Source organism: Phyllobates terribilis, unplaced genomic scaffold (genome assembly GCF_046119375.1).
Source record: "Phyllobates terribilis strain yellow unplaced genomic scaffold, ASM4611937v1 Scaffold_1__5_contigs__length_1240528914, whole genome shotgun sequence".
Lineage (NCBI taxonomy): Eukaryota > Metazoa > Chordata > Amphibia > Anura > Dendrobatidae > Phyllobates > Phyllobates terribilis.
In genome coordinates, this window is record NW_027362761.1 from 532,094,008 (window position 1) to 532,119,946 (window position 25,939).

A 25,939-nucleotide genomic window follows, 5' to 3' on the forward strand; every position below is an offset into this window, starting at 1 on the left:
TCCTCCATATAGTATAATGCACAGCCCATAGTCCTCCATATAGTATAATGCACAGTCCATAGTCCACCATATAGTAGAATGCACTCCCCATAGTCCTTCATATAGTAGAATGCACTCCCCATAGTCCTCCACATAGTATAATGCACAGTCCACCATATAGTAGTATGCACTCCCCATAGTCCTCCATATAGTATAATGCACAGTCCATAGTCCTCCAAATAGTATAATGCACAGCACATAGTCCTCCATATAGTATAATGCACAGCACATAGTCCTCCATATAGTATAATGCACAGCCCACAGTCCTCCATATAGTAGAATGCACTCCCCATAGACCACCATATAGTATAATGCACTCTCCATAGTCCACCATATAGTATAATGCACAGTCCATAGTCCTTCATATAGTATAATGCACAGCACATAGTCCTCCATATAGTATAATGCACAGCCCATAGTCCTCCATATAGTAGAATGCACTCCCCATAGTCCACCATATAGCATAATGCACTCTCCATAGTCCACCATATAGTATAATGCACAGCCCATAGTCCTTCATATAATATAATGAACAGCACATAGTCCTCCATATAGTATAATGCACTCCCCATAGTCCACATATAGTATAATACACAGTCCATAGTCCACCATATAGTATAATGCACAGTCCATAGTCCTCCATGTAGTATAATGCACAGTCCATAGTCCACCATATAGTAGAATGCACTCCCCATAGTCCTCCATATAGTATAATGCACTCCCCATAGTCCACCATATAGTATAATGCACAGTCCATAGTCCTCCATATAGTATAATGCACAGTCGATAGTCCACCATATAGTATAATGCACAGTCCATAGTCCACCATAGAGTATAATGCACAGTCCATAGTCCACCATAGAGTATAATGCATAGTCCATAGTCCACCATAGAGTAGAATGCACAGAATGTACAGTTCATAGTCCACCATATAGTATAATGCATAGCCCATAGTCCACCATATAGTATAATACACAGCCCATAGTCCTCCATAAAGTATAATGCATAGCCCATAGTCCACCATATAGTATAATGCACAGTCCATAATCCTCCATATAGTATAATGCACAGCCCATAGTCCTCCATATAGTATAATGCATAGCCCACAGTCCTTCATAAATTATAATGCACAGCCCATAGTCCTCCATATAGTATAACGCACAGCCCATAGTCCACATATAGTATAATGCACAGCCCATAGTCCACCATATAGTATAATGCACAGCCCATAGTCCTCCATATAGAATAATGCACAGCCCATAGTCTTCCATATAGTATAATGCACAGCCCATAGTCCTCCATATAGTATAGTGCACTCCCCATAGTCCTCCATATAGTATAATGCACACTCCATAGTCATCCATACAGTGTAATGCATATCCCAGTCATACATGTAGTATAATGCACAGGCCATAGTCATACATGTAGTATAATGCCCAGTCCATAGTCCACCATATAGTATAATGCACTCCCCATAGTCCTCCATATAATATAATGCACTCCCCATAGTCCTCCATATAGTATAATGCACAGCCCATAGTCATACATGTAGTAGTATGGCCACGAGCCCTGTGTACTCACTAATTTAAAAAACAAGACAGAAACATTATACTCACCTTTCCTCCTCTCCCCTACCACGCAGCGTCTTCTTCTGGAGTTGGCAACTGAATTCAGCATGCAAGCGATGGGAGCGCATGACGCATAATGCACAGCCCATAGTCCATCATGTAGTATAATGCACTCCCAATAGTCCACCATATAGTATAATGCATAGTTCATAGTCCACCATATAGTATAATGCACTGTTCATAGTCCACCATATAGTATAATGCACAGTCCATAGTCCTCCATATAGTATAATGCACAGCCCATAGTCCTCCATATAATATAATGCACAGTCCATAGTCTTCCATATAGTATAATGCACAGCCCATAGTCCTCCATATAGTATAATGCACAGCACATAGTCCCCCATATAGTATAATGCACAGTCCATAGTCCACCATATAGTATAATGCATAGTCCATAGTCCACCATAGAGTATAATGCACAGAATGTATAGGTCATAGTCCACCATATAGTATAATGCATAGCCCATAGTCCACCATATATTATAATACACAGCCCACAGTCCTCCATATAGTATAATGCACAGCCTATAGTCCTCCATATAGTATAATGCACAGCCCATAGTCCTCCATAAAGTATAATGCACAGCCCATAGTCCTCCATATAGTCTAATGCATAGCCCATAGTCCTCCATATAGTCTAATGCATAGCCCATAGTCCACCATATAGTATAATGCACAGCCCATAGTCCTCCATATAGTATAATGCACAGCCCATAGTCCTCCATATAGTATAATGCACAGCCCATAGTCCACCATATAGTATAATGCATAGCCCATAGTCCTTCATAAAGTATAATGCACAGTCCACCATATAGTAGTATGCACTCCCCATAGTCCTCCATATAGTATAATGCACAGTCCATAGTCCTCCAAATAGTATAATGCACAGCACATAGTCCTCCATATAGTATAATGCACAGCACATAGTCCTCCATATAGTATAATGCACAGCCCACAGTCCTCCATATAGTAGAATGCACTCCCCATAGACCACCATATAATATAATGCACTCTCCATAGTCCACCATATAGTATAATGCACAGTCCATAGTCCTTCATATAGTATAATGCACAGCACATAGTCCTCCATATAGTATAATGCACAGCCCATAGTCCTCCATATAGTAGAATGCACTCCCCATAGTCCACCATATAGCATAATGCACTCTCCATAGTCCACCATATAGTATAATGAACAGCACATAGTCCTCCATATAGTATAATGCACTCCCCATAGTCCTCCATGTAGCATAATGCACAGTCCATAGTCCACCATATAGTAGAATGCACTCCCCATAGTCCTCCATATAGTATAATGCACAGTCCATAGTCCTCCATATAGTATAATGCACAGCCCATAGTCCACCATAGAGTATAATGCACAGCCCATAGTCCACCATATAGTATAATGCACAGCCCATAGTCATACATGTAGTAGTATGGTCACAAGCCCTGTGTACTCACTAATTTAAAAAACAAGACAGAAACATTATACTCACCTTTCCTCCTCTCCACTACCACGCAGCGTCTTCTTCTGGAGTTGGCAACTGAATTCAGCATGCAAGCGATGGGAGCGCATGACGCATAATGCACAGCCTATAGTCCATCATGTAGTATAATGCACTCCCAATAGTCCACCATATAGTATAATGCATAGTTCATAGTCCACCATATAGTATAATGCACAGCCCATAGTCCACCATATAGTATAATGCACAGTTCATAGTCCACCATATAGTATAATGCACAGTCCATAGTCCTCCATATAGTATAATGCATAGCCCATAGTCCTCCATATAATATAATGCACAGTCCATAGTCTTCCATATAGTATAATGCACAGCCCATAGTCCTCCATATAGTATAATGCACAGCACATAGTCCTCCATATAGTATAATGCACAGCCCATAGTCCACCATATAGTATAATGCATAGCCCATAGTCATCCATACAGTATAATGCATATCCCAGTCATACATGTAGTATAATGCACAGTCCATAGTCATACATGTAGTATAATGCCCAGTCCATAGTCTACCATGTAGTATAATGCACTCCCCATAGTCCTCCATATAGTATAATGCACAGTCCATAGTCCACCATATAGTATAATGCATAGCCCATAGTCCTTCATAAAGTATAATGCACAGCCCATAGTCCTCCATATAGTATAAGGCACAGCCCATAGTCCACATATAGTATAATGCATAGTCCACATATAGTATAATACACAGCCCATAGTCATCCATACAGTATAATGCATATCCCAGTCATACATGTAATATAATGCACAGTCCATAGTCCTCCATATAGTATAATGCACAGTCCATAGTCCACCATACAGTATAATGCATAGCCCATAGTCCTTCATATAGTATAATGCACTCCCCATAGTCCTCCATATAGTATAATGCACAGCCCATAGTCATCCATATAGTATAATGCACAGTCCATAGTCCACCATACAGTATAATGCATAGCCCATAGTCCTTCATATAGTATAATGCACTCCCCATAGTCCTCCATATAGTATAATGCACAGCCCATAGTCATCCATATAGTATAATGCACAGTCCATAGTCCACCATACAGTATAATGCATAGCCCATAGTCCTTCATATAGTATAATGCACTCCCCATAGTCCTCCATATAGTATAATGCACAGCCCATAGTCATACATGTAGTAGTATGGCCACGAGCCCTGTGTACTCACTAATTTAAAAAACAAGACAGAAACATTATACTCACCTTTCCTCCTCTCCCCTACCACGCGGCGTCTTCTTCTGGAGTTGGCAGCTGACTTCAGCATGCAAGCGATGGGAGCGCATGACGTCCCTGCGCCCCGGTCACATGCACACCGATGTCAGCTGCTGGCCTCTGATTGGCCAGCAGTGTGTATTGCAGCGCATGGACCCTACGTGTCTGTGCGCTGCAATACACTTAACTGAACATGCATCTGAGGTCGCACATCCAGCTGAAATATTTGCTGGCAATGGCGGGTCCCTTATCCTCCGGGCCCGGTAGCAGCTGCGACTGTGGTCATTACACCCCTGCGTCTGAATATACCCTAACAGGAAAAGACACCCATCTGCAGAAGATTGATGTTTTTATTCTTCCCCTTTATCAGAGCAGAGTGGAGAATTAATTTAGAGCATTTTTAACTCATTTATATTTAGGCGTGAACTAAAGGAACACATTACAGATATTAATAATGAGCCAACACATGACTTGAGACAAACAAGAGGAAAATAGAAGGAATCCTGAAATCTCTCCTCATAAACTGTCGAGGAAGACGAGTAACGGGGAACATTCCTAGGTGTCGCACCAGCAGCTTCTTGCTGACTCACATAGATTTCAACAGCTAAACAGGAAGCCGAAACTCCAGCCGCAGACATCCGATCTCCGCTACCTCACGAGGTGAAGGAAATCTGCACAGAACATGAAGAGCGAGAGTCACCGACCTGTAGGAAAGTAGGGCATGGCCCTCAGTGGCGGCTCTGCACTCACATAGGAAGATCTGGAGAGTTTATTTTTATTTTCTATAGCAGTTTTGGGGTTAAGCAATGAGAAGGTGAATAATCTGGTAATAGTTTAGAATACACAAATGGAGACAAATGACCTGGGGGGGGGGTATATTGTCCAAATAGAAAAAACTAGGGGAAGAACCCACTAGAAAGACTCCTCTCTAACAGGGCATTCAAATTTAGCTTTTATTATGACCTATGAAATATATATATCTCTGTATTGGGGTGATAGTTTAAATAAGTCCGTTGTCTGCTTTACGGTGTAATTAGTATACAAGTGAATGCTTAAATAGATACAGTCATGGCCGAAAGTGTTGGCACCGTTGACAGTTATTGCAGTTACACATGTTTTGTTATACACATGTTTATTTCCTTTGTGTGTATTGGAACAACACAAAAAAAAAAACAGAAAAAAAAGGCAAATTGGACATAATTTCTCACAAACCTCCAGACAAAATTATTGGCACCCTCAACTTAATATTTGGTTGCAAACTCTTTGGAATAAATAACTGCAATCAATCGCTTCCTATAACCATCAACAAGCTTCTTACACCTCTCAACTGGAATTTTGGACCACTCTTTTGCAAACTGCTCCAGGTCTCCGGCCGCCATTCACAACATTGTCCCATCCCCTGATGACGCCGCATCTGCGGTGAAACATATTGGGGGGAGGGGGTGAGACATGTGCTGTAACTCTTTCATGTCCTATTCTACCTAATAAGAATGGCACCCCAAGGTGCTATAATTTAGATATTTATTGAAGCATTTACTTGTACACTAATTACAACGGATTTATTTTAACTATCACCCCAAAACAGAGATATATATTTTAGAGGTCATTATAAAAGCTAAGTTTTAAAGTCCTGTTAAAGAGGGGTCTTTCTAGTGGGATCTTCCCCTAGTTTTTTCTACTTAGTGAATAATTTGGGGTTTGATACCTTTTTTTACAATAAAAAGCACAAGGGCAGAAACACTATGCCACACGGGGGCCCAAGATGTAAGGGGCCCACTACCATCTTCAGAGCAGGTGAAATTGTGTATTATGGTGAGATATTGAACGGCAAAGGGCCCATATATTGTTCTTGCACAGGGGCCCTCTTCTGTCTGTTTCTGCTGTTTAAAAAGCATATATGTCACTGTGAACTGGAACCATATGCTCATGAATTATCAAAGTGAATTGCCTGCCTCCTCGCAAGGCCTCATATTACCTTTGAGCATCCACAGAAAGACTTTCTTGGAATGTCCGCAACCTCTGAGATTCCCAGAAAATGTGACAAATCTTTCAGATGCTGCTGAACCTCCTGGAAAGCATCGCTTCTGGAAGACTTTGTGTGTGTATACCCGGTATGCTCCGTCATTACATAGAGTTCTGAGATCCAGATGCAACTAAGGAGGCGCAAGATGGATGTATGGCCTTTTAGAAGTGAGGACACAGGAGGTCCGTTTTTTAAAATTTCCAAGTATGTTAAAAATAATCTTCATATTGTACTAGACCATGGGTTTCCTAGGATTAAATAAACCTGCTTGCTTTATTTCAGAAATAGTGCCGCCCATGACTATAGGTTGTTTCTTGTACCGCAACTCAGCTCCATTGACGTAAATAGAGCTGAGCTGCATTACCATACAAATCCCATGGGTCCTGGGTGGCGTTATCTTGGAAAGAAAGCAGCCATGTTTTCTAATATTTGACAACCCCTTTAAAAAATTAAAAAAATTGCTTACATTTTAACCATCATTTTAATTTTATTTCATAAATCAATAGAACACATGAAAATAAGCAACTTTGTAATATATCTTATCAAAGAAATATTCTTCTTTCTCTGGCAAAATTGATCCGTCACTATCAAAATTGTAGGTCTATAGACCATGCAGATATCTACGCTAAGTAGTTGCAATCTAGTTGCTAGTCCTTTACTGTGTCCATGTCTAGGTGTCCTGGAGGATCCTCTGGTACTCGGGTGGACCTCTCCGCCCTCACTGGCCCTGTAAAATAGAGAAGCCCACTAATATAAAACTTATGGAGCTGTTGAAAGATCACCTTACACTACTGCTTTTTTATAGGAACACTCAGGGCAAAATGAATATACTCATCTGTGAAACACGGAGCATGTTGGATCAGGAGACCCGACCAGTCCACCCGGTCTACCAACCTGAGCTAATTAATTCATATATGCCTATGAACCAATTAGCTCAGGTCAGGAGACCAACGGTTTGGGTCAGGTTTTCCCTTTTATGCATGACCCATGTTTCACGGATCTGTGAAAACGGCCTTATACTGAGTGCAGGGCTTGAGGGTGATGAGGGCACTTACTCTTTGGTGTTTTTTGAATACCGGAGTCGTGCATTGTTCTCCTCATACTCTGTAAGTATAACATAGTGTATCCAATTTCAAATAAATTTTATTTTAGGAACTAATGTCTTTTAGGACCCAAGTGTTTCCGTTTTTTTCCCATTCCAGTCCTGCAATCTACTAATCTTTATAAATTAATTTTAACCTACATGTTGCCATTCATACAGTGAACAGGTGAAGGAAACTACAAAATAGACATGTGTGAAAAAAGAGATAACACATTTTCCATCCAAATTTTTCTTTCTTTGCGATTATAGTAGAAAATTTTTGCTTTTTTGTTAATTAAGAATTTAGATTTGGATATTAGCTAAATTACAGTCTAAATAGCTGTATGTGTACCGTAAAAAGTCATATTGAGACTGAATGCATCAGGGAGCACGTGCCTTCTTGCTAGGACTACGTTGTCGTTGACATGAACCATCCTACTATTTTCAGAAGTGGAGAGGCAAGGTATCGCTCAGCAAGAAGAGGCTACAGACAACAGGTTAAAATTGTATAATTATTTTAAAATGGCACAAAAACTACCATACAGTGCACAAATAGTACCACAGTAAAAATACCAGCATGAAATACTAAAAAAAAACCATACAATGTACAAAAAAAAAGAAATATACACTGATCAATAATATTACTACAGTCAGGGCAGTATTTGCCCTTAGGCACTTGTAGGCACGTGCCTAGGGCGCCGGAATTCGGGGAGGGCGGCGCCTGAGCGTGTTTTTTTTTTGGTTCGTGCTCCGAGCCGGCAGCGTGGCTCCGCCCCCCCCAGCGTCCGCATCGGAGCCACACCCCCACATTGGGCCCCCACTGTCTACAGCAGGAGCTTCACTGATAATAGCATTGTCAGTGAAACTTCTGATGTAGAGACTGATTCAGGACCTGTAGTGACATCACGATCATGCAACTTGTCATGTGACCGTGATGTCACCTCAGGTCTTGCAGTCTGGAGAGCTTCAGGACCTTTGATGAGGGCCTTGCATTGAAAGAGGAGCGTGCTCCTGTCCTCCTGCACAGAGGGGGGGGGGGGGAGCCAGAGACCGGCATCTACCAACCTGAGCTGCCAGATAAGTCTGTGTCCACCTGTGTGCTGTGCTGCTCCTGCAGTGTAAAGCAGTGTGTGTATGTGAGGTGTGTGCAGTGTGTGCTGTCTGTGAGATATCTGTATGTGTTTATATGAACATGTGTTGTCCTGCATACATGTGCTATGTCTAATGTGTGTATCTACTGAGCATTAGTTCTTCAGCGCGTGTGTGTATGCCGTGTGTGTGCATTGTACGTGTATGTGCCTTGTACGTGTGTGTGCATTGTGTACTTGTGTGTGCCTTGTACGTGTGTGTGCCTTGCATGTGTGTGCATTGTACTTGTGTGTGTGCATTGTTCGTGTGTGTGTGCCATGTGTGCCTTGTACGTGTGTGTGCCGTGTACGTACGTGTTTAAATATGTATGTTTATATATTTTATTGCATTATTCTAACTTGTATATGTAGATGGCCAGATATAGACACAGTGTCATTATGTGACACACAGTGTGTGTGTAGATTCCACACTTCTAAATCCTGACTGCACAGATGAGAGCTCATACAGTGGTGGCCAAAAGTATTGACACCCTTGCAATTCTGTCAGGTAATACTCAGTTTCTTCCTGAAAATGATTGCAATCACAAATTCTTTGGTATTATTATCTTCATTTAATTTGTCTTCAATGAAAAAACACAAAAAGAATTGTCCTAAAGCCAAATTGGATATAATTCCACACCAAACCTAAAAAAGGGGGTGGACAAAAGTATTGGCACTGTTTGAAAAATCATGTGATGCTTCTCTAATTCGTGTAATTAACAGCACCTGTAACTTACCTGTGGCACCTAACAGGTGTTGGCAATAACTAAATCACACTTGCAGCCAGTTAACATGGATTAAAGTTGACTCAACCTCTGTCCTGTGTCCTTGTGTGTACCACATTGAGCATGGAGAAAATAAAGAAGACCAAAGAACTGTCTGAGGACTTGAGAAACCAAATTGTGAGGAAGCATGAGCAATCTCAAGGCTACAAGTCCATCTCCAAAGACCTGAATGTTCCTGTGTCTTCCGTGCGCAGTGTCATCAAGAAGTTTAAAGCCCATGGCACTGTGGCTAACCTCCCTAGATGTGGACGGAAAAGAAAAATTGACGAGAGATTTCAACGCAAGATTGTGCGGATGGTGGATAAAGAACCTTGACTAACATCCAAACAAGTTCAAGCTGCCCTGCAGTCCGAGGGTACAACAGTGTCAACCCGTACTATCCGTCGGCGTCTGAATGAAAAGGGACTGTATGGTAGGATACCCAGGAAGACCCCACTTCTTACCCCGAGGCATAAAAAAGCCAGGCTGGAGTTTGCCAAAACTTACCTGAGAAAGCCTAAAACGTTTTGGAAGAATGTTCTCTGGTCAGATGAGACAAAAGTAGAGCTTTTTGGGAAAAAGCATCAACATAGAGTGTACAGGAAAAAAAAAGAGGGCATTCAAAGAAAAGATCACGGTCTCTACAGTCAAACATGGCGGAGGTTCCCTGATGTTTTGGGGTTGCTTTGCTGCCTCTGGCACTGGACTGCTTGACCGTGTGCATGGCATTATGAAGTCTGAAGACTACCAACAAATTTTTCAGCATAATGTAGGGCCCAGTGTGAGAAAGCTGGGTCTCCCTCAGAGGTCATGGGTCTTCAAGCAGGACAATGACCCAAAACACACTTCCAAAAGCACTATAAAATGGTTTGAGAGAAAGCACTGGAGACTTCTAAGGTGGCCAGCAATGAGTCCAGACCTGAATCCCATAGAACACCTGTGGGGAGATCTCAAAATGGCAGTTTGGAGAAGGCACCCTTCAAATATCAGGGACCTGGAGCAGTTTGCCAAAGAAGAATGGTCTACAATTCCAGCAGAGCATTGTAAGAAACTCATTAATGGTTACCGGAAGCGGTTGTTCGCAGTTATTTTGGCTAAAGGTTGTGCAACCAAGTATTAGGCTGAGGGTGCCAATACTTTTGTCTGGCCCATTTTTGGAGTTTTGGGTGAAATGATCAATGATTTGACTTTTGCTTCATTCTCTTTTGTGTTTTTTCCTTGCAAGCAAATTAAATGAAGATAATAATACCAAAGAATTTGTGATTGCAATCATTTTCAGGAAGAAACTGAGTATTATCTGACAGAATTGCAGGGGTGCCAATACTTTTGGCCACCACTGTAGGTGTAAACATATCGGCAATCATCCAACGAACGAGCAAAATTCTGTTCATTCATCGGGTGATTGGATTGTTTATGGAAGAACAAACATCATTGTTCTCAGCAGCACATCGCCCGGTGTAACCTGCAGATCTGCTGCTGATAATATGCAACTATATGGGGACAGATTGATCATTCTGTCTCCATTCCTCCTCAGCCGGTGTAAAGAGGCCGGGGAAAAACTGTAGAACGACTTCAGTGTTGTCAATCACGCTCATTTAATGGTCTGTGCTCAGAGCATGTAAATACAACCAAAATCTTTGAGTGTGATGGTGCAATATGTGAGCATTTGTGGCCCCACTTTAAACTTTTGCCTAGGGCCCCACTTTATCTAAAACCGGCCCTGCCTCTCCCATCATTTCCCCTCTGCGTTTGACGCAGCGACGCGATGACATCACTTCACCGCGGGTCAGACAGTGGAGCTGAGAGACTGAAGCAGCGGGGAAACAAGGAGCGGTGAGTGTGTATTTATTTAAATGTGGTGCCCATATTACTGGAGGACTGTGGCCGCACTATGCCCTATGGGGCCGCATTATACTGTATGGAGGACCATGGGGGCTGCAATATATTGTGTGGAGGACTATGAGGAGTGCAATATACTATATGGAGGACCATGGGGTGCATTTCATTGCATGGAGGACCATGGGGAGTGCATTTCATTGCATGGAGGATTATGGTGGGCGCATTATACTATATGGAGGATTATGGTGGGCGCATTATAATATTTGGAGGGTTATGTGGGACCATTATACTGTGTGAAAGGAATTATACCGTATGAAGGTTTGTGTGGGACCATTATACTGTGTGAAAGGAATTATACAGTATGAAGGTTTGTGTGGGGGCCATCTTACTGTTTGGAGGGCTAGTGCGGCCATTACAATGTACGTAGGCCCTTTAATGTGCATGGAGGACTGTGTGGGAGTCACAGTCGGGGGGATCATACTGTGTTGGGGTCACCATACTTTGCCTTGGGAGTTGAGGTGGGGTACAGTAGGGTCATTATACTGTTCATGTGGAGGAATTCACTATGGGGGCACTTTTGTTGGCATCATACTTTTTATGAGGGCAATGAAAGAGGAATCTAGGACTTCAGCAGGAGGAAAATTACTATGTAAAGCCTGGAAAGTTGTGAGATTTGCTCTTCTGTGACCCCGACAATTATTTAATTTTTGTTTTTTTCTTTTTTCGGAGGGGGGGTCCAATTGGGACTTCTGCTATGTGGCCCCATGATTTCTATGTACGCCCCTGCCGGGCACTTGAAGTTCCCGCGGAGGGCCGGCAGCACATCGCTGGCGGCGGCTCATCTCAGCAGGCAGTGCCGGTAATTGTGTTCTGTTGTGATGTACCATTGCGCCGACACTGCCACCCGGGCCGTGGTGCCGGTGCATGATGCTGGCTGAGGAGCTGCCGCTTCTGCAGACAGTCTGCTCTAGACTGCAGCATAATTGATGATGGCGGTGTGACACCCCAGGGGTCTGGTTGCCACAGTAATAGAGATATTACGTCTGAGAGCAGGTGGGAGGTCTCTTGGTCAGGAATCCTATGCATGCCACACCTCCTGCCCAGTCCTGGGAGGGGAAGAACTTCCCCTATATAAAACTGGGGCTGAGGCAGGGTTAGTGAGAAAGAGTACAGAGAGAAGAGGAGAAGCAGCATAGGAAAGAGAGATCAGGAGCTCTGGGGAAGTCGTGCTAAAAGGAATCAGGGGCTGGCAGCTGTAGAGCTCGCCCTGATTGAAGAGTTACCACCGGACCCGGAGTCCGAGGCTGTGGGGACTAATCCTTACCCAGCAGCAGAAACGGACCGGCAGGGGATTTCAGGTCCTCTGGCCAAGAAACCCGAAGGCACGGTCACACGCGTGGGACCAGCACCGCCGTCGTGGAGCGGAAGCCACTAGAAGGCCCCGAGTCACCGGCCATACGGGTGAGCACCACACGGTACACTCAGGGACGTGGGCTACTTTTACCCGCCTCTAGCAAGGTAGCCAGAAGAGTACAATTAGTTGGGGAGGCCTACAACTCCGCCTGGCCAGGGGAGATCCCATCTGCTCAAAGACTGACCAGGCCCCGATCGCTAGCCAGTACTCCGGGAGGGTCTATCTTTATCACCAGTAAAGACCCTGAACTACACCGCATCGTCTCTGAGTGGTTCCTGCTACCCCCATCATCCACGTCGGCTGCCCTGAGGCCATACCCCTCCCGTTGGGGGTTATACCATCCACGCTGCACAATCCTTCCACCGGCCTCAGCGGTCTGCCCTGCAGCGGCAGCTCCATAGCTGCATTCAACGGGTGGCGTAGTCGTCCAACATCTACTGCTACTACTACTCAGCCACACAGTTTGACTCCCTGGGCACGGACCGGGTCACCGCCACGAGACTACTACCCCCAACAGGCCCGGCTCCGGGTAGTCCCCGCGTGCGCAACGCTACACCAAGTAGGCCCAGGGGCGCGTCAGCAGGCGGCGGGATCATAGTTTAGGCGCAGACGCGCAGTCGGCAGCTGCCGCCGGTACTGTGTTCTGTGCTGTGCACAGACAGTACAGCCAGCCTGACAGAGCCCAGACTGCCTGAGTCTCTGACTAGTCTCAAACTCTGAGGAGTCTGACTAGTCTGTGACTGTTGTCACTGGTGAGACATGATGGCAGGCAGGGAGGGACACAGTGGGCCATATGGGCCATATGCAATGCTGCAGTGCCTGCTGCAGCCCAGTTCTGTGTGGGCCGCTCCCACCCCCCCCCCCCCATATACAATGCTGCAGCCCTGTGGTTTGAGTGGGCCGCTCCCACCCCCCCCCCATATGTAATGCTGCAGCCCTGTAGTCTGTGTGGACCGCTCCCATCCCCCCACCCCCATATGCAATGCTGCAGCCCTGTGGTCTGTGTGGGCCGCTCCCATCCCCCCCCACCCCCATATACAATTCTGCAGCCCAGTGGTCTGTGTGGGCCGCTCCCTTCCCCCCCACCCCCATATGCAATGCTGCAGCCCTGTGGTCTGTGTGGGCCGCTCCCACCCCACCCTCACCCCCATATGCAATGCTGCAGTGCCTGCAGCAGCCCTGTGGTCTTATTTCAAGGCAGTTTGTCTGCAGGAATTTACCCCTACAAACCTTTTATATGTGCTACATGGAATGGGGGGGGGAAGCTACATAAAACTTGGGGAAACGGCCGCGACGGGGGGGAAGATATTGGATGCGAGGGGGGCACGACGTGGGGGGGGACGTGACGGGGAGGCGACCACTGACAGTGCCTAGGGCAGCAGAAACTTCAAATACGGCCCTGACTACAGTGACATATAAAAGTTTGGGCACCCCTGGTCAAAATTACTGTTAATGTCTAAAAGGCCTAAAGTTAAAGATGACACATTTCCTTTGTATTTTAGGCAAAAAAAATATACATATTGTGAAGACCCGGGGTCTTCCGTGGGGGTAATACCACTCAGACAACACAAGGTGAGGGTAAAACAGCGTGGCAATACTTTATTGAACCACAAAGCAGGCAATAAACACACAAAACAGTCCCAGCAAATACCCGAGATGGTACCACATTACACAGTCCTCACCCTTCCTCTAGCCCACCTGGGATGGAACAGCTGCGACTTTGGGACTTCCAGGGCCAACTATCTCAACCAGTGGACTCCCACTTCTGGCTGGCCCCCACAGAGAGATGGTAGTGGAAAGCTTAGGAAGCTAGCAGTCCATTGAGGTACAAGGCCAGGAGACCCGAGGGTCCCACCCTAGCCTCTCTGAGAGTTTCCATGGGGCCAGATGACCGGCCAGATGACCGGCTGGTGCCAATCTGTCTCCATGGGTTTCAGGCGTCCGGAGGGTCTCACCTGGCAACCCCAAACAACATATCCATGGGGACAAGTGACTTCATCATCCCAACCTGGTCTCCCCAAATGTATCCATGGGCTCTCTGGTGGTCAATGGAGCAGATCCGTATCTTTCCAGTCAGGGCCGGAATCATGTAGAATCCAAATCTATGTCTCTTTGGGTAAAGCCATGATACCAAGCTAGTTGATTGTCTGAGAGAGTCTCTGATATTTGATTCTCCTTTTAAAGTCTCTTTCCAATTTCTGTTTCAAGTCTCTCTCCTACAGATCCACATCTCCCTTAAAATAGTTACAGTTGTCCATTCAAGTACACATTCACAGGTAAGGGGTTAGGGAGGGAATTACTCACAGGTCTCAGGTCTCATTGTTTGTGCATTTAATCAATTTACGTAGTTTGTGCTCCTATTTTGCAAATCAACAAGCCACAGGGTCCACACAATGGTTAATCAACATATTTAGCAAACATTCATTGTTCCACAGACCAACATAAGACAACAATCAGGGTTATACAAATAATCGTATGTCTTTCTTGACCAGCCACATAAATGCACATACATTTATAAGTCAACACAAAGATAATAGTGTATTTCTCTTGGTTTAACAATCTAATTGTCCGGCTGATTAAGATTATAAGCTGTATCGTCACACAGTCATTTTTTTTAATTTGAAAAACTACAAAAAGGAAAATGGGCCGATGCAAAAGTTTGGGCAGCTTTGGAGATGTGTGTGCTCAGATAACTTTGACCAAGGTTTCAGACCTTAATTAGCCTGTTAGGGTTATGGCTTGTTCCCTAACATTGTTAGGAAAGGCCAAGTGATGCAAATTTCTTAGCTTTATAAAAACCCAGACTATCCTTGTGCCAAAAGACAGCAGCCATGGATTCTTCTAAGCAGCTTCTTAGGACTCTGAAAATGAAAATGGTGAAGGCCCACAAAGCAGGAGAAGGCTATGAGGAGATATCAAAGCGTTTTCAAGTTGCCCTTTCCTCAGTTCCAAATGTAATTAAGAAATGGCAGTTAACAGGAACAGTGTAGGGCAAGATAAGGTCTGGAAAACCAAGCAAAATTTCAGTGAGAACTGCTTATAGAATAGCTAGAGAGGCAAATCAGAACCCCCGCTTGACTGCAAAAGACCTTCAGAAGGATTTAGCAGACTATGGAGTTGTGGTGCATTGTTCTACTGTTCAGAGACCCCTGCACAAATATGGCCTTCATGGAAAAGTCATCAGAAGAAAACCTCTTCTGCATTATCACCATAAAATTCAGGGTCAGAAGTATGCAAAAATACATCTAAACAAGTCTGATGCATTTTGGAAACAAGTCCTATGGCCGAAGAGGTTAAAATAGAACTCTTAAGCTACAATGATTAAAAGGAAAAGGACATCTCAACAACCATTCAGCATTGGGGTGGATCAATCATGCTTTGGGGTTATGTTGCAGCCAATGGTATGGGGAGCATTTCACGAGTAGAGGGAAGAATGGATTCAATCAAATTTTAACAAATTCTTGATGCAAACATACCACCATCTGTAAAAAAGCTGAAGTTGAAAAGTGGATGGCTTCTACAAATGGATAATGATCCTAAACACACGTCAAAATCCACAATAGACTACCGCAAAAGGCGCAAGCTGAAGATTTTACAATGGCCCTCACAGTCCCCTAATCTGAACATCATTGAAAATCTGTGGCTAGACGTCAAAATAGCAGTGCATGCAAGACGACCCAGAAATCTCACAGAACTGGAATAATTTTCCAAGGAAGAATGGATGAAAATCCCTCACACAGGAATTGAAAGACTCTTTTCTGGCTACAAAAAGCATTTACAAGCTGTCAAAAGGGGGGTGCTAATAGGTACTAACCATGCAGGGTGCCCAAGCTTTGCAATTAATGTCTGAAACCTTGGTCAAAACCATCTGAGCACACAAATCTCCAAGGGTGCCCAACTTTTGCATCGGACCATTTTCCTTTTTGTATTTTTAAAATGTAAAAAAAAGTACAATATTTTTTTTGCCTAAAATACACAGGAAATGTGTCATTTTTAACTTTAGGCCTTTTAGAAATCATTTCATCTTCAACTTGCTTAATTGTTCACAATAACCGTAATTTTGACCAGGGGTGCCCAAACTTTTACATGCCACTGTATTTCCCTTTCATTCTGTTCCATGCAGATCAGCATTCAGAGTATTAGACTTTTTCATACCACTATGTAAATCATTCCTGGGAATGTCTTTATATACATCACGTTCTGGAGTATTCACGGACAAGGAAGGGATTCAATTTGGCAGTCTAATTCTCTCCGGATGGCTCTGCTGCGGCCTTACTCTCCCATTCGCTCGGTAAATGGATGGAATATGACACTACCCTGGGCCGTGCGCTAAACGGGGGAAAATTGTTGACATCATCATCTAAAAAGAAAAAAAGCTAAATCATTAGAAGTGCAATGCAGAGCATATGTTAACTCTCGCTGCCACATCAACATTCAGGGCGCAGTCTTCGTGCAGTTAAAAGTCTAACACTGAGACGCTCCCGCAGCTCAGTATAGGATATTAACCCATTCAGCATCTCTGAAGGCATCACATGCAGTTCCCTCTTTGCTTTTGATAATTATTTTTCCTCCTCGCCATAACTTTTTACATTTTCAGTCAATAGAGCTGTATAGGGGTCATTTTATCTAGCATTGTTAGCCAAGTGGTCGTGATGATCAGTTCTTCTCTGTGGGGGTCTTTATGAGGACAATGTCCTGTCGGCTAAAAGAACATTTATATGAAAGGTGGAGGGGGCCGTATCTCAGGAACGGAGAGAAACGGGAACAAAAGAAAAACATCTCTGGATTCAGGAGAACAGCTGCATTTTCACCAGGTTAACAAAAATTACAAATTTATGGCAAGTGACAAGTCTTCTTAAAACCAAAATTTGTCACTTCCTAAAGGTGATTATTACCAAAGCAAAGGTAAATCAGTGCAGTAACACGGACATTAGTGGGACTGCTGGCTTGTGTTCACATGGCATGGACGTTTCTCTGATCGTGGTCGTGTTGGACAGGAATGAGGTTTTGAAAGCTCGAAATTCTTTCCCAAAATACCAGCGTGTTTCCCATATAAAGTCACTCTGTTCCTTGTACCAATGTATAAACAGCTTTATATGACCCAGCGCCAGAAATAATCGTTGTGTATTCTCAAGTGACTCTGTCTAACATTTTATACATTCACTCTGAGTCCAGGAGTGACGTCATTAAAAAAATAGAGACGTATGGATAGGACTGGAATATGCAATGACGCCATACAGTGAATGTACAGTAGCATGTAAAAGTTTGGACACCCCTTTTCAAGATTACTGTTATTGTGAACAGTTAAGCAAGTTGAAGTTGAAATGATCTCAAAAAGGCATAAAGTTAAAGATGACACATTTCCTTTCTATTTTAGGCAAAAAAGATATACAGTATATACTTTTTTTTTTTTTCATTTTAAAAATGAAAAAAAGGAAAATTGGTTTGATGCAAAAGTTCGGCACCCTTGGAGATTTGTGTGCTCAAATAACTTTCACCAAGGTTTCAGACCTTAATTAGCCTGTTAGGGTTATGGATGGTTCACTATCATCGTTAAGAAAGGCCAGGTGATGCAAATTTCCCAGCTTTATAAAAACCCAGCCTCCTCTAACCTTGTGCCAAGAAACAGCAGCCATGGGTTCTTCTAAGCAGCCACCTAGCACTCTGAAAATAAAAATGGTGGAGTTCCACAAAGCAGGAGAAGGCTATAAGAAAATAGCAAAGCATTTTCAAGTTGGCTTTTCCTCAGTTTGAAATATAATTAAGAAATGGCAATTAACAGAAACAGTGGAGGTAAAGATAAGGTCTGGAAGACCAAGCTAAATTTAAATGAGAGCTGCTCGGAGGCCTGCTAGAGAGGCAAAGCAGAACCCCCGTTTGACTGCAAAAGACTTTCAGAAAGATTTAGCAAACTATGGAGTTGTGGTACATTGTTCTACTGTTCAGAGACACCTGCACAAATATGACCTTCATGGAAGAGTCATCAGACGAAAACCTCTCTTACGTCCTCACCATAAAATTCAGGGTCAGAAGTATGAAAAAGAACATCTAAACAAGCCTGAGGTAGTTTGGAAACAAGTCTTGTGGACCAATGAGGTTAAAATAAGACTTCTTTTGCCACATTGATCAAAGGTATGTGCGGAGAAAAAAGGGCACAGAATTTCAGGAAAAAAAACATCTCGCCAACCATTAAGCATGGGGTGGATCAATCACACTTTGGGGTAGTGTTGCAGCCAATAGCACAGGGAACATTTCACAGGTAGAGGGAAGAATGGATTCAATGAAATTTCAACAAATTCTTGATGCAAACATAACACCAGGGGAGAGAAGTATTCGGCACAATGAGAAAGATCATTTTGTAGAAGGATCATCTTTATTCTCATTTGCACAAGGAAAGACTAGAAGCAATGGGATGAAACTGAATGGGAGGAGACACAGATTAGATATTAGAAAAAACTTTTGACGGTGAGGGTGATCAATGAGTGGAACAGGCTGCCACGAGAGGTGGTGAGATCCCCTTCAATGGACGTCTTCAAACAGAGGCTGGACAGACATCTGTCTGAGATGATTTAGTGAATCCTGCATTGATCAGGGGGTTGGACCAGATGACCCAGGAGGTCCCTTCCAACTCTACTATTCTATGATTCTATGATCATCCTGCAGCTTCATGCAACGGTTTTACATAATTACAGCTCTGGATTAACAGCCACAGAGCTCAGTACTGCTGTATATTTTTTCCATACCTCTGCTCCTTCTGTCTGTGTGCTACACAGAGACATGAGAGCAGGAGTTCCTGGAGACAGCATAGCGGCTAGTATCTACCCACTAACTCAGAGACAACTGAAAATTATAAATAGTCTTCTCCCTTATATACACACACATGAATGCTTATTTTGAAATTACCTGAAATGAGAGGTACATTTTTCGGCTGTTTTACATATTCGTAAAATGGCCATAAGTCCACTCATTCCCAATTATCAATCCTTGTAAGCATACTGACAAATGAGCTAAATTCTTGTTGGTCGGGTGATTTGATCATTTGTGCTGGCAAAAAAATAAATCATTATTTTCAACAGTAGATCACCTGATGTAAATGGGATGTGCTGCTGACAACATGATGCACTATGGGACAAGAATTTGAAGGTATCAGGCTTGTTTCAGACAATCAAGTGCACAGCAGTGGACATGGAGACAACTGCATATACCCACACTACTAGACTAAGGCCTTGACAAAGCTCTAGGGATGGACCGAAACGTTGGCCATCTATGACACTATGGATTCTTACCTCATACTGATCCCCCAATAAAAGCACATTAAATTTGCATCATTCTGAGTGCCGTGGTCTTTTACCAAGTGCACAGGAATGTCTGTGTCAAAAAAAATAGCAGCATGCACTATTCTATTCAAGGGTACAAGAGAGGGCCTCCATGCAAGAACAGTATTTTGGCCCTTTGCAGTCGAATAGCTCATGATAATGCATCCCTTTATCTGTCTATGATAGAAACTGCTTGCCACGTTGGAGGTTGAAGTGGCCTCCTTACCTCTTGGGTCCTTGTGTGGCTGCACAGGTTGCACCAGTGGTATGTCCGCCCTTCATTTTAGTCCTTTTTATGGATGAGGACATTGGACATAATGAGAGGCAGCGATGGCCCCCATGATGATGTCACTAGGGGCACCGGCCAGATAAATTAAGGGATCATCATCTGCTACACAACAGCTGCATCTAGTAGGAGTGGTCCATGCATTAAACATCATACCCCCTATTCTAAGATGGGTGTCAATAGTATGGAAATGACATCATGAGGGCCTTTCACTCCACTATTGTGATCAGGGCTGTTGTCAAAGAGATGCACATGTAGGCCGCCCTGTAAAATTATAGAGATGTCGTACCACAGTGATGACATGGTTATGGGCATTGTGCCCGATGTGTCCAAACAAAGGGTGGTGATGTCACAGGTGGCGGTGTGACATGTGAACATTTCACCAGTTGGGTGTCCTATAAATCGAGCGCTGGCACCCACAGCTGCATCCTGAGACCCCAGACTACATGATATTAGTGCAGAAAAGTCACAGAGAGGATGAGGAACCGAAAATAAAAACAGTCCAAATCAAACAGGTGGAATATCGACCTTATAATTCTCCAGAGTGATGATACAAAGGGAAGCCCTCAGCTGGACTGCATGTGGCATCAATTCAGCACATTACCCCTTGGACTGTTCTGTAAAATCAAAAGAAATTCCTTAATGTTGCTTGAAATAAAAGAGACTAAGCTTTAAATAACAGTGGAGCGAGTGTATCCCCCATGACATCTGCTCCATATATTATTCCTCTGCAGACATTTACACAATGAAAATCAGAGCAGTGATCTATCCAGTACATGAGGGCCATAGATTGGGCTCTGTTCACATTGGCGCTATACGCTTTGTCAGGGGTCTCAGTATTCTTTATGATGTCAGAAACCATGTAGACTGCAGTGATAATCTGGTCATCAAAACACCAAGGTTACTTACCGGTAGCAGCAGGTTTTTCCAGAACCCATGACGGCACACCTTGAGAGAGGGATCCGCCCCATCAAGGACCGGAAACCATCTGAAATAAAAGGGTAGTACCTCTCCCTCGCTTCAGTTGATTACAGAGCATTGAGAAGACCTCAATACAAATGTTAGGCACATAAACAACACCTACATCACACACAAAGCACCCAACTAGTGAGAAAACGGGGGGAAAAATACGGGTGTTTCCTTGGTGTTTTCCCTTCACCCATGACAGCACACCTTGAGAGAATTTTGGAGAATGAAAGCACCCTAGGGATGGACCACCGCTTGAAGTACCCTTCTCCCAAAGGCGAGTTCAGCAGAGGAGGACAGATCCAATCTATAGTGCCTATAAAAAGTGGAAGGTTCAGACCAAGTAGCGGCTTTATATATCTGGTTGATGGAGATCTCCGCTCTCTCGGCCCAGGAGGTTGCCACAGCCCTGGTAGAGTGGGCTTTGATACCTCTTGGGGCTGGAACTCCCGCAAAAATGTAGGCTAAACTGAAGCGAGGGAGAGGTAGCGCCCTTAATTTCAGACGGTTTCCTGTCCTTAATGGGGCAGATCAATCTCTCAATGTGTGCTGTCATAGGTGAAGGGAAAAACAGAATTATTCTCAGGGTCTGCTCAAAGTTTATGTGGCCCTTGGGCGACATAGTCTCAAGTGGGTCTCTCTTCAACCTTTTCAATAGAAATGTTGTGGAAGGACCTGAAACAAGCAGTATAGGGCCAGGAAGTTTTATCATGGGGACAAAAGCATGTAAGCCCTTCTCACAGGAGGCCTGTAACTTCAACTTCTGATAAATCAGCACTGAAATAAAAAACAATGGGGCCAATTCATTATTGTATTTCTGCGTCTTTTTTGGCTATTTTTTGTGTTTTTAATTTGTGTATTATTCTTTTTTTAATCTATGCCTTTTTTAAAGTCTATTTTACAAGTGTCCCCATTTTTTTTTTAAGTTAGTCATTGTGGGTGGTGTTTGGTGTTTCCAAATTTTTACGGATGATTCATCAACTGTGAAATTTTTGCGTAAATACGTTCGAGTCCTCCGCTGGAGCGATTTTATGCAAGTCTGTACAAGTTTGTGCAAATTTTGCGCATTTTAGTGGAACATAGTTTTATTATTTGCTCTTTGTTAGAGAAAAAAAAGAGCATTTTTGATTTTACACAAAATTTATGAACCATGTGCGCCATTTTGAAGAATTTAAAAAGAACTAAAAGAAAAACAACTAATACCACAAGACAAAAAATTGACAAAAAAAATGCAGATGATGAATCGGACACATCGGCTTTAATTCAGATGTAACGTATCTCTTATACGATATATCCACTGTATAATGGGTTTTGAGCAACAGTTATATAGTGAATCCAGCATATGTTCTTGATTAATAAAGAGCTTTTTGCTTATTGAATAAATTCAATTTTTTATTTCCAGGAGAAACTTTGAGGTTAATTCTTGGCGAGTTTACCAAGGATCTGCAAATATGGCCATTTTTCTGCCAGCACCACGACATGACAGGACAACATTCCTCCTGTAATTATATTTTACTCCGCTCACAATGAACTGATTCATAGAAGGTAGAAGGGAAGAAAGTGTAAGTATTTGTTCCAGTTTTTCAGATTACAATAAATAATACCGCCGCAATGCAACTTTTTCATATTTTTTTTTTCGTACTGCCGGTATTACAATCTCTGCTGGCTAAACACCTGTACAGACTTGAGGAGCGCTCACAGCCAAGAGGTGAATACTCTTGTATCCAGTCTATGCAGAGCCAAATCTTCCAGGCTCCAGACTAATACAATATATCAATAGAAGTAAAACAATTTATTGCTAACAAAGGATTGCAAAAAAAAAAAAAAGAGGATGAAATTGTAACAAATTCTCAGAGAAAATCTTATCTGTAAAGAAGTTTAACTCTATGAACTAAAATGTTCCTATTCACTCGCAGCAAACCGAAATTTAACAAATTGAGAGGAGCTCAAACAAAAAGGGCAATAGAAAATGCAAAGCTTTTCGTTATGGTGCAATGTCACTAGGGGTGGGAATATAGATGGTCTTCTCCTGAAGATGATACACCATTTGGACAAAGTTTTTGAGCCGCACTACTTTAACTTTGACTACAGTTTTTTTATTCAGTGCTACTGCCCTGGGGTGTATAATATACCGCCCCTCGTGTATAACATCAAGTCCCTCGTCATGCTGTCTGCCTTTACTAACATGTACCAGAATGGCTGGTGGTAAAGAGCTCAGAGATACCAGCGCAGTCCTGTAATAGGAGCAGGGCTGCCACCAGGAATATCAGGGCCCCATACTTGCAAAATTTTTGGGCACCCTTAAGACTCCGCCCAGGCTCCACCCCTTGAACCTTCCACAGTCCCACCGCCCACTCTTGGAAAAACTCCACTTTTGCACCACATCCTCAATAATCACGCATTAAGAGTTCCCTTTGAACACCATATCACACACATAGCCATCAGCTTTTGTTTTGGCCAAAAGATTTTTTAAGCCGCCACCAAGACAAGGTAGACTTTTTTGGCAGAGCCCTACTGTACTCTTAAAATATCCAATACTCTTTTTAAGTATATTTTTCTTTATTTTTCTTTAAGGGAATGTGTCACATACATTTTTCTAAATGACCAATAATACCACATACAAGGGACAAATACCGCCACACCATGACCAGACCACACAGTTAACAAATAATACCACATACAAGAAACAAATACCGCCACACTGTAACCAGACCACATATTACCACCACATGGTGACCGATAATTTCAATACTGATAATTAATACAAAAACACAATACTAATATTATCTTAAGTGCCATTATACACAGGAGCTCTATGCATAGTATGCAGTATATAGTGTAAAGGTAATACAGTAATCACCATTGACATTATACACAGGAGCTCTGTATATAGTGTATAGTGTACAAGCAATACATTGACCAGTGACATTATACACAGGAGCTCTGTATATAGTGTATAGGTAATACAGTGATCACCAGTGACATTATACACAAGAGCTCTGTATATAGTGCATAGATATGCAGGTAATACAGTGATCACAAGTGACATTATACATATGAGCTCTGTAGTGTCACTGTACAGGTAATACAGTGATCACCAGTGACATTATACATAAGAGCTCTGTATATAGTGCATAGTATGCAGGTAATACAGTGATCACCAGTGCCATTATACACAGGAGCTCTGTATATAGTATACAGTGTATAGTGTCAGTGTACAACTAAGCTACTGACTCCTCATCAGTCACGTCTCTAGTTGAAGTCCTTCATCTTCGCTTTTCTTGATCCAGCGCAGACCACCGTCACTTCTTCCAGCCAAAACTCGTCTCTGCATAAAATAACACTGTTCTCTAGAGCACCGCTTCGAGCACATTCCCCAACTTCTACACTATGCAGTTGAATATAGACGTGCAACCACCATTAATATATCTGCAAGCCACCATTCCAAATATCAATTGTAATCTACTACTGTGCCCCCACTGACTATAAACGGCCACTTTTCACACCCAATAAGTAAATTAATTAGAACCTGTACTCTTTCCCCCAATTAATTACCAGTCACACTCGGTCATCTTCAATGCCCCCACTCTGTACCTCCCACTCCCCCGATTCATTATATTTACATGCACCCCTCCGCCCCAATTCATTATGTCATGTCCTCTCTCTCTCACCCTCTATTCATTATTATTTGGTGTGGAAGACCATGACAGAGCCCTGAGCGTAGTCCCATCCAACACTTTCTGGATCTAGAACAGAGAGTGTGAGCTCGGCCATAGTAAGATGGTGCAGCGCATTACAGACACCAGTAATCGGAGGCATGTTTGGATACCCAGGAGTTTACAGAGTGGTAATTCTGCGTATTTAAAGGGGTTGTCCAGGCAAAATTAAAATTTTCACCAGTGGCTTGATATAGTTAAAAAAATTACAAACTAAACTAGACTCACCTACTGGCAGTTACCTGGATCCATCACAGGGTGCTATGTTTACACCTGCAGACGTCACCGTTCAAACAGCAGGACCATGGTGGCCTGAGATTGGCTGCGTGGTCATGTGACTTTAGCCGTGCGTCTTCGCTGACGTCAGCAATGACACACAGCTAAAGTCACTTGATTATGGCAGCCAATCACAGGCCCCTGTGTTCATGCTGCTTGAACGGTGATGTCAAAATTTTGCCCCAAGAAGCCCTTTATCATTGGGATTTGTGGTTGGAAATTTTGCAGTGTATTATTGCTATTATTGTATTACAGAGTATTATTGCTATTATTGTGTGGTGGGCACTGTGGGGCCATAATACTGTGTGGGAGTCGGGAGCTGTGGGGGTACCATATTGTGTTGGATGATTGTGATGGCATTATATTGTGTGGGGGATTGTGGGAGCCATCAAACTGTGTGGAGTGCTATGGGCACATCATAATGTGTGTGGGGGCATCATACTGTGTGTATGGGGCTGAGGAACCATTATACTATGTGAAGGGTAATGTGAGGACATCATACTGTACGGGGGCCATCATACTGTCTGGGGGGGATCACAGTGGGGGGCCTCAAAATATGTGGGGGGGGGACATAAAATCTAATCTACTTGCCACATTGTAACATATTTCATCAATCTAATATCAAAATTCCCAATGGATTTTATCTTTTGCTATACATAGATTGGAATCTATAACAAAATCCACAACCTTTTTCATCTCCTG

At 43.1% G+C, this 25,939-nt stretch overlaps 1 long non-coding RNA gene across 1 annotated transcript in view; it reads right to left on the reverse strand.

Annotated features, from left to right (window-relative positions):
- The window catches only part of LOC141168603 (uncharacterized), a 72,482-nt gene extending 55,449 nt beyond the window's left edge, over window positions 1-17,033 (reverse strand). Inside the window, exon 1 of the long non-coding RNA XR_012252273.1 lies at window positions 16,833-17,033. This is a non-coding gene — a long non-coding RNA (uncharacterized lncRNA). The remainder of the gene's footprint in view (window positions 1-16,832) is intronic.
- Between the last annotated feature and the right edge of the window lie 8,906 nt (window positions 17,034-25,939).